This window comes from Trichechus manatus, unplaced genomic scaffold, assembly GCF_000243295.1.
Source record: "Trichechus manatus latirostris isolate Lorelei unplaced genomic scaffold, TriManLat1.0 scaffold00143, whole genome shotgun sequence".
Taxonomy (NCBI): domain Eukaryota; kingdom Metazoa; phylum Chordata; class Mammalia; order Sirenia; family Trichechidae; genus Trichechus; species Trichechus manatus.
In genome coordinates, this window is record NW_004444079.1 from 6,541,216 (window position 1) to 6,549,794 (window position 8,579).

Genomic DNA, 8,579 nt, shown 5'->3' on the forward strand with positions numbered 1-8,579 from the left:
ACTAAGGCCTATCTGACCTTAGGACCCATTGTCTTAGATACACTATGTTATAATGCTACTTCATGGGGAAGTTATGAGGATAAAAGAAATTATCTGGATGAACACGCTTTGGACGTTATATTGCCCTATATTTTTGGGATGCTTTGCGGCATTAGGGATGCCTGCTTCACTAGGAAGCTATCCCCTGCAAGACTTTTTCTCTGTGCAGAAAAAGCTAGGATGGATTCTACTCATAGCCCTTCGCCTACTTGTTTGTTATCCTTCCATGCCGCTGCCATGGCTCACTATTTTGATGTCAATCTAAGTCTTATTATAATGAAAACATTAGCACGTTGCATTGCATACTGTGGGTGCTTAATGAATGCTTGTGGAAAGAATAGGCCATGTATAGATTTTCCTCTTAATAGAGAAGAAAGAAGACATAGAGAGGTCAGCCCCTGAAAATACAAAAGAATTTGGTGTAGAGAAGGGGGGATGAAGCAGAAAGAAACAGACAGAGCGCCTTCCCACTCTTGTTTCTGATGTTACCTGAAGAGGGAAAAATTAGCCGGGAAGACTATGCTGGAGCCAAAATCCCTTGTCCTGAGTTGCTACTGCTTAAGGCCTCATGACCAGTATATTGGCTGGAATTTGCTATTTGGCAGCTCCCAATGTGGAATACTCCAGGGAAGAAGTGTTGCAGAGGGGTACACCTCCCAGGCTGGGGAGGGAAGGCAGCAGCTCTTCAGTCTTCTGCCAGTGGTGTCTGGGCAGCTGGCATCCCCTCCCACCATGCTGTGTGTTTACCCAACTTCAAAGACCGGGGCAGCCATCAAAGGGAGGAAGAGGAAACAGCGACAAGAGAAACTCCCCCCATCCCCAACTTCATCCTCCCCCCTTCTCCATTAAAAAGCCTCCTTTGCCAAAATGTTAACCCACGGCGCACACTGTCATCATCAGATATGTGTGTTTGCAGCAGTAGCCAGGGGAAGAGCTTCAATCTGGGGCCAGGGTATTACTTTTCGAGGTGGGTAGGGGTTAAGTACAAGGGCTTGTGCCCTACGATGACTCTCAGGCCTAAACCACTCTCAGGTTCCACAGCAAGAAGGCAGTGGCATTTGCTTGGTTTTGCTTTAAACTGAGTCAGGACTTGAGCTTAAGCTGGATTAGAATGGAACCTGTGGAACAGACCAAAAAAAAAAAAAATGTTGAAGCTGGTCACACTTCACATCAGGCTGGGTTATGCTAACCACACACAAGAAAGGCTGGCAATCAAGGAAAAAGAAAGGCTTTGAGAAAATAGGACATAATATAAAGAGCATGGGCTTTGTATTCAGATCTGCCGGAGGTACTTAACCTTTCCAAGTTGTAATTTTCTCATTCATATAATAATAATAATACTCGTTGCAAGAATTAAATGAGATGTTTTATATAAAGTAACTGGCACGTAGCGAACACTCAGTAAATATTAGTGTCCTTCCAGTTTTCAAAATGACAGAAAAGATGTAAGAAAAGGGCAGGAAGGGAGAAGTTACCTTTTTATATGAAGTGAAATCATATGCAAATTTAGTATTCAGAGATTACCCCACACCCCCATCCCCACCCCAACTCAGAATAACAAAGCAGCAGCAATAGTAGGTATCTGGTTTGGATGTACAGGTGTAGGCATGTTTTCTGAAATTTAGTTGCCTTTATAGCCAATTATATGTTGTTGTTGTTGTTAGCCCCCAACTCACGGTGACCCCACCATGCACAATGGAATAAAAAGCTGCCTGATCCTGCACCTTCCCCATGACTGGTTGTGGATTGGACCGTTGTGATCCATACAGTTTTCACTGGCTAATTTTCAGAAGTAGACTGTCAAGTCTTTCTTCCTAATCCATCAGAGTCCGGAAGCTCTGCTCAAACCTGTTCAGCATCATAGCAACACACAAGCCTCCAATGACAGATGGGTGGTGGTTGCATATGAGTTACGTGCTGGGAATCAAACTCAGGTCTCTTGCATGGAACATGAGAATTCTACCACTGGACCATCAACTGCTTCCAGTTATGTTACATAAGACCCTTTTAGTTTATTAGCATCAGGGCATAAACTGGTTCTCAAAGTAACTATATCTGTGCAATAGGAATCATTTAACAACATTTTTATATATTTGCCTAGACTTTTCCTCTACATAGTAGATGCTTCTCATCTACAACACTGTCTGTTAACTTTTCACTGATCTTACCTCTTTTTGTGAAGAATGGGAATTCCAGAACACTTAATTGTGCTCCTGAGGAACCTGTACATAGACCAAGAGGCACTCATTGGAATAAAACAAAGGGATACTGCACGGTTTAAAATCAGGAAAGGTGTACATCATGGTTGTATCCTTTCACCATACTTATTCAATCTGTTTGCTGAGCAAGTAATCCAAGAAGCCAGACTATATGAAGAAGAACGTGGCATCAGGATTGGAGGAAGACTCATTAACAACCTGCGATACACAGATGACATGACATAACCTTGCTTGCTGAAAGTGAAGAGGACTTGACGCACTTGCTGCTGAAGAGCAAAGACTACAGCCTTCAGTATGAATGATACCTCAACATAAAGAAAACAAAAATGCTCACAACTGGACGAATAAGCAACATCATGATAAACAGAGAAACTATTGAAGTTGCCAAGGCTTTTATTTTACTTGGATCCACAATTGATGCCCACGGAAGTAGCAATCAAGAAATCAAACGATGCACTGCATTGGGCAAATCTGCTGCAAAAGACCTCTTTAAAGTGTTGAAAAGCAAAGATGTCACTTTGAGGACCAAGGTGCACCTGACCCAAGCCATGTATTTTCAATCACCTCATATGCATATGAAAGCTGGACAATGAATAAGGAAGACCAGAGCAGAATTGATACGTTTGAATTATGGTGTTGGCAAAGAATATTGAATACACCATGGACTACCAGAAGAACAAACAAGTCTGTCTTGGAAGAAGTTCAGCCAGAGTGCTCCCTGGAAGCAAGGATGGAGAGATTTCGTCTCATGTAGTTTGGACATATTATCAACAGGGACCAGTTCCTGGAGAAGGATGTTATGCTTGGTAAGGTAGATGGTCAGCAAAAAAAGGAAGGCCCTCTTTGAGATGGATTGACACAGTAGCTGCAATAATGGGCTCAAACATAGCAACGATTGTGAGGATGTGCAGGACCGGGCAGTGTTTAGTTCTGCTGTAGATAGGGTCTCTAGGAGTTGGAACTGAGTCGATGGCACCTAACAACAACAACAACAATCTCTTTAACTCATTTATAAAGATTTTTGAGATAAGAAATCTTGTCTTTTACAGCTTTGTATCTTTCTCAGTGCCCAACATAGTATATTGGTCAATAAATATCTGCTTGACTGATTAATTTTGAAATACCCAGGAAAGCAATTTCAAAGGAAGATGAAGGCAGGTCCATTCAACATTTGAGTTTCACGGAAAGAGATACTAGGAAAAAAATGTCTTAAACCTTCAGGGAAATATTGATGCTTCTCTATTCCATTCTTCTCAGCTCTGATTAAAATTTGTATACCTTTGTCAAAATGCATTTCAAACTAACCAAGAAAAAATAGTAATATACCATTTGAATACAGATCCTATCTTTATTATTTCTTTTATCTGGTGAAGTAGTTTGACAATATGGATCCTGTCGGGAAACATTCAAATAATGTCCCCTTAACCTTTTTAAAATCCAAATAAGGCTATTTCAAGTTCTCCTGACAGAAACGGCCTTTTGGGTGACATGTTCATCAAAGGAGAAAAAAAGAAAGAGCTTCTAAAAAAAAAAAAAAAAGATTACGCAGGTAAGGTAAGGCAACCTAACGTGCAGAATCTTTTTTTTCCGAAGCTCTTAATCTTATTTCCCTCCTCCTGGTCTCCCTTTTGCATTTTTTTCCCTTAACAGACAAGCTTAATAGTCTACAGAATGAACAACTAACCTTCAAAAAAATGATAATTCCTTCAAGAGTAGAGGGTTTAACTGAAATGCAAAGTGTCTGTAAAAGATGTATTTTACAGAGGGGGCATTTAGAGACCTAAAAGGGTCCCTGGGCGGTGCAAATGGTCAAATGCTCGATTGCTAACCAAAGACAGGCTGTTGGAACCCACCCAGAGGTGCCTCGGAAGAAAGGCTTGGTTATCTGCTTTCAAAACAGCCATGAAAACCCTATGGAAAACAGTTCTACTCTGCATACATAGGATCGCCTTGAGTCTTGGCAACTTGACAGCTCCTTGTAGGTATGTAGAGTGGTTAAGAGCTCAGCTGCTAACCAAAAGGTCAGCAGTTCAAATCCACCAGCCGCTTCTTGGAAACCCTATAGGGCAGTTCTACCCTGCCCTATAGGGTCACTATAAGTCAGAATCAACGGGATGGCAATGGGTTTGGTTTGGTTTTTGGTTTGGGTAAAGACCGAAAAAGACATCTTGTTCAAATCCTGATAAAAAGACTTGCTCATTAGTGAGTAAAGGCCTATGGTAATAGTCATCCTACAGTGACTTCTAGGCTGTTCTCTAGGTGTCCTTTCAGGGATTCTGAGGTTTGGGGCCTGATGTCACAAAAGATGGAAAGAATGCTAGGGCATAAGGGTGCTAAGCTTTCTTTCAGGTTGCGTCCTTTTAGGAAAATGGTGGGTTTTTTTTTTTTTTTTTCTTTTTCCTTTTCTTTCTTATTTTTTTGGTATTTATTTGCAATGCCTTTCAGAGTAAAGGGGCAAACTTTTGAAAATGATGAAAATATGGATTTGTCCATTGTAACCTGATTCAGCAAACTAGTTCCATTTGGGTGATTTTTAGCCTGCCTCTGAGAAACAGAAAGGGGCAGGTTGGAGTCTCCCCAGACCCTAGATCACTGAGTTGAGCTAGTATTGTGCACTTGATGGTTGTTCATTAGCTGCAGCCTTCTTGTCCTCTGTAAAATATCTCTCTTCTCGCAATTATTCAAAATAAATAAATAAATGATATAGTAAAAAAAAGAAGAAGACTTTAGCAATGACCACCCCTCTGTTTCTGTATGGAAAGCACCATGTAAACTTCAATGATTTTTAAAGACAATTTTAGGGAGGGGAGAGAGCCCATCTGTATGGCTCGGTAAATTAATTTTGAACATTTGATGATAAAAAGGCTGAGTTCCTAGGAACTGGCTTTAAAAGTCACAACCCATGGCGATCTGAGATATTCACTGACTAGGGACTAAGACAGAAGAAGAATTGATGCATTCAGATTATGGTGTTGGCGAAGAATACTGAATATGCCGTGGACTGTCAGAAGAACAAACAAATCAGTCTTAGAAGAAATACAACCAGAGTGCTCCTTAGAAGTGAGGATCACAAGGCTTCATGTTACTTACTTTGGACATGTCTTCAGAAAAGACCGATCACTAGAAAAAGGACGTCATGTCTGGTAAAGTAGAGGGTCAGTGGAAATGAGGGAAACCATCAGTGAGATGGATTGACACAACAGCTGCAACAACATACCAATGACCATGAAGATGGCACAGGACTGGGCAATGTTTTGTTCTGTTATGCATAAGGTCACCATGAGTTGGAGTCGACTTGTCAGCATCTAACCACAACAACATTTGCAGTAGATGCTGAACACATGTAATTTACCAGCATAGCACTGTTACCCTGAATACAAGTGTGGATAAATGTCTTGTAAGTTTGAAAAGAGGAAATTTACTGTTGTTAGTTGCCATCAAGTCAGTTTCAACTCACAGCAAGCAGAGCCACTTAAATATCAATTACGATGTTCCTAGGTTCTTTGGATATCAAATTTTATCTTCCTTGAGGGATCCTTCAAGAGTAGGACATAGACTCAATGGCATCTATATAGAATGTCACTGCTTGGAGACGGAGGGCTGGGCAAATGGTCTTAGGTTGGGAGGTCCCCTCAGGCTTGTCCTATGGACAAACAGGAATGGAATCAGATGAAAAGAGTTGGTGGCATCTGGTGTTTAGATTATTGTGCTTTGTAAAGTGCCTCTTTAGGAGATTAATATGCCAGAGCCCTTACCAACAGGAATTTCTAACCTTTTCTAAGTCTGAATTGACTTCATGAGATTTTCTCCGCCTTCACATTAGCAAGCAAAACTTACTCCTCAGGTTGACTGTATGAACTGAGAAGCCAGGTAATTGACTCTGGTGGGAGGATGTGAGTGGTTGGCATAGCTGAATCAGATCAATCCAAAGTCCCAAGGAGTGGCTCTCCAAGAAGAGTAGTTAGCTCTAGGGTCCTGATCCTCAATTTCTCTTTCTCATTTCAGTGTGGTGAACAGCGGCTGTATACTTTCCCCACTGACAATGCTATTTCTAGGCCAAAGCTGATGCAGACAAGAGGAACACTTCAGATGAAAGATAAATAACAATTATTAGAAATCATAATGGCTTTTTTGTAATTGAAGTCATGAACTGTACTAATTGCCTCAGAAACTATATGCTATTTACGCATTTTATTAACTGCAGCATAGGAGAGTATGCCTGTTCTGTGTATTGGCATCTTGTAGATATATTCAGATTTTTGCATAAATGTGTCATTCATCACAGACCAAACCACATAAATAAAATATATACAAAGATATTAGTACTGTAACGAAAGTCGTAGAGAAATAGCTTTAGCAAGTGACAATGCTGTCAGTGAACATGAAAGACTGAAATTAAGTCTTGCTTTTTTTTCAAAACATGGTCTTTAAACAAACTGAACTTCAGTTCTTCACAGTCTGGGGACAGGTAAAAGAAGATATTCAAAGCACTACGTGGGGTTCCTGCTAGTTAGTAGAAAGGCATCCTTAGAGAGCTGAAACAACTTTTAAGGAAGGAAAAAAAAAAAAACCTACTTAAACCTGCAAAAGAGTAAGATGATGATTCCTCTTCAGGAACCCTTTTGACAAACCCCTACATTTTCAAAGAGTTACATGGGATTTAGGCAGACATTGACTTTAATGTGCATTGCATTGCTAAACTACAAGGAGTCCTTGGGAACTTAGGGTTTGATGTTTGTCATGGGTCAGACAATGGTTTGATTGAAGATGATGGCGTTTGAAGAATAAATAAACATGGGCACTTTGGTGCAAACATATAAAATCTCTAAATAGCCCACTAGTCAGGCAGGAATAACCAGAAAGAAGAAGAAACAAAATGATAATATCCAATTCAAAATGTAGTTGAGGAATTTGAGTGTCACTTAAAACCATAAGGATAAACACGGAAACTTGGACAGGGCCATCATGAGATAGCAAGAGCAGGTGTTAGAGGTCATTCTCCTAAAAACTTTTCCAGTTTGGGACTGCAGGATAGACTATCAAAACAATTTCTATTCAGAACTTGTCCTGTTTACAACCTATATTCTAAAAAAGTTATATTACCATTGTCATCTTTTAGCAGCATGAGTGATACGATCTCATATTCATAATATGGCTATTTTATATTTGCAGCTTTATGAAAATCTATAGATATCAATATCAGTTTTTAATGGATCTTGCTGAAATCCCACTGCCTGGGAAGTTGTGCTGTACTGCTCTGGAATTATCACAAAGCCAAATCTGACAGTTACGATATCATATCAGGAAAATATGACTTTTAAAGTGTGAGAGAAAACTTTTTCAGCATCATGACCAAGCATATTTTAGTTTGGAAATAAAAACTAAGGTCTAGATGTGATAATTAGTTGAGTTACCTCAGTTGCAACAATCCCTCTATTCCACCTAAGGCTGTCTGTCAGTGTCAATGAAATTGAATGTCAAATTGAAAAACTCTAAAGTTATTTCTTCGGTATTAGAAAATCACTAGCAAATCACATGTTCCTGCCCTACTGGCAAGATAAGCAAAATTCGCAAATACCTCTCTCCTTGTTCTGTCAAACTTTAATCAAACTGTTTACACCAAGTGTGAGGCTAGTCACATACTGGACCTCAGTGTACAGGGATTTTACCTAATGTCAACTCTTGATATTGACCTCTCTATAGCAATTGACATAGTTAACTACTTCCCCTTCAGTTTCTTTAGCTTCCTTGTTTAGCACTCTTTTTGTTCTTTCTCTGTCCCTATGATCTTCTTTCTCAAACTCTATCCACCCCTTAAACAGTGTTCATCACAGTGGTACTCCTGGCTTATTTATTTATTAGTTTTTCAATATACTCTCTTTGGGCGACCCTAACCAATCAAGTCTATGGCTTCATCTTCCACCTACATGTTGATAACTCCCAGCTCAGTCTCTTTCCTGAGTTCCAGACCAGCATTTCAGATGATTAATTGCCTGGCTGAATATTTCATCCCAAACCAAAACCAAACCTGTTGCCATTGAGTCAATTCTGACTCATGGTGACCCTATAGGACAGAGTAGAACGCTCCACTGGGTTTCCAAGGCTGTAAATCTTTACGGAAGCAGACTGCCACATCTTTTTCCCACACATGGCTGCTGGGTTTGAATTGCAGACCGTTTGGTTAGCAGCTGAGAGCTTTAACCAGTGTGCCACCAGGGCTCCTGAATATTTCATAACAAAACAAAACCAAACCCACTGCCGTCGTGTCAATTCTGACTCATAGCAACCCTGTAGGACAGAGCAGAACTGCCCTGTAGGGTT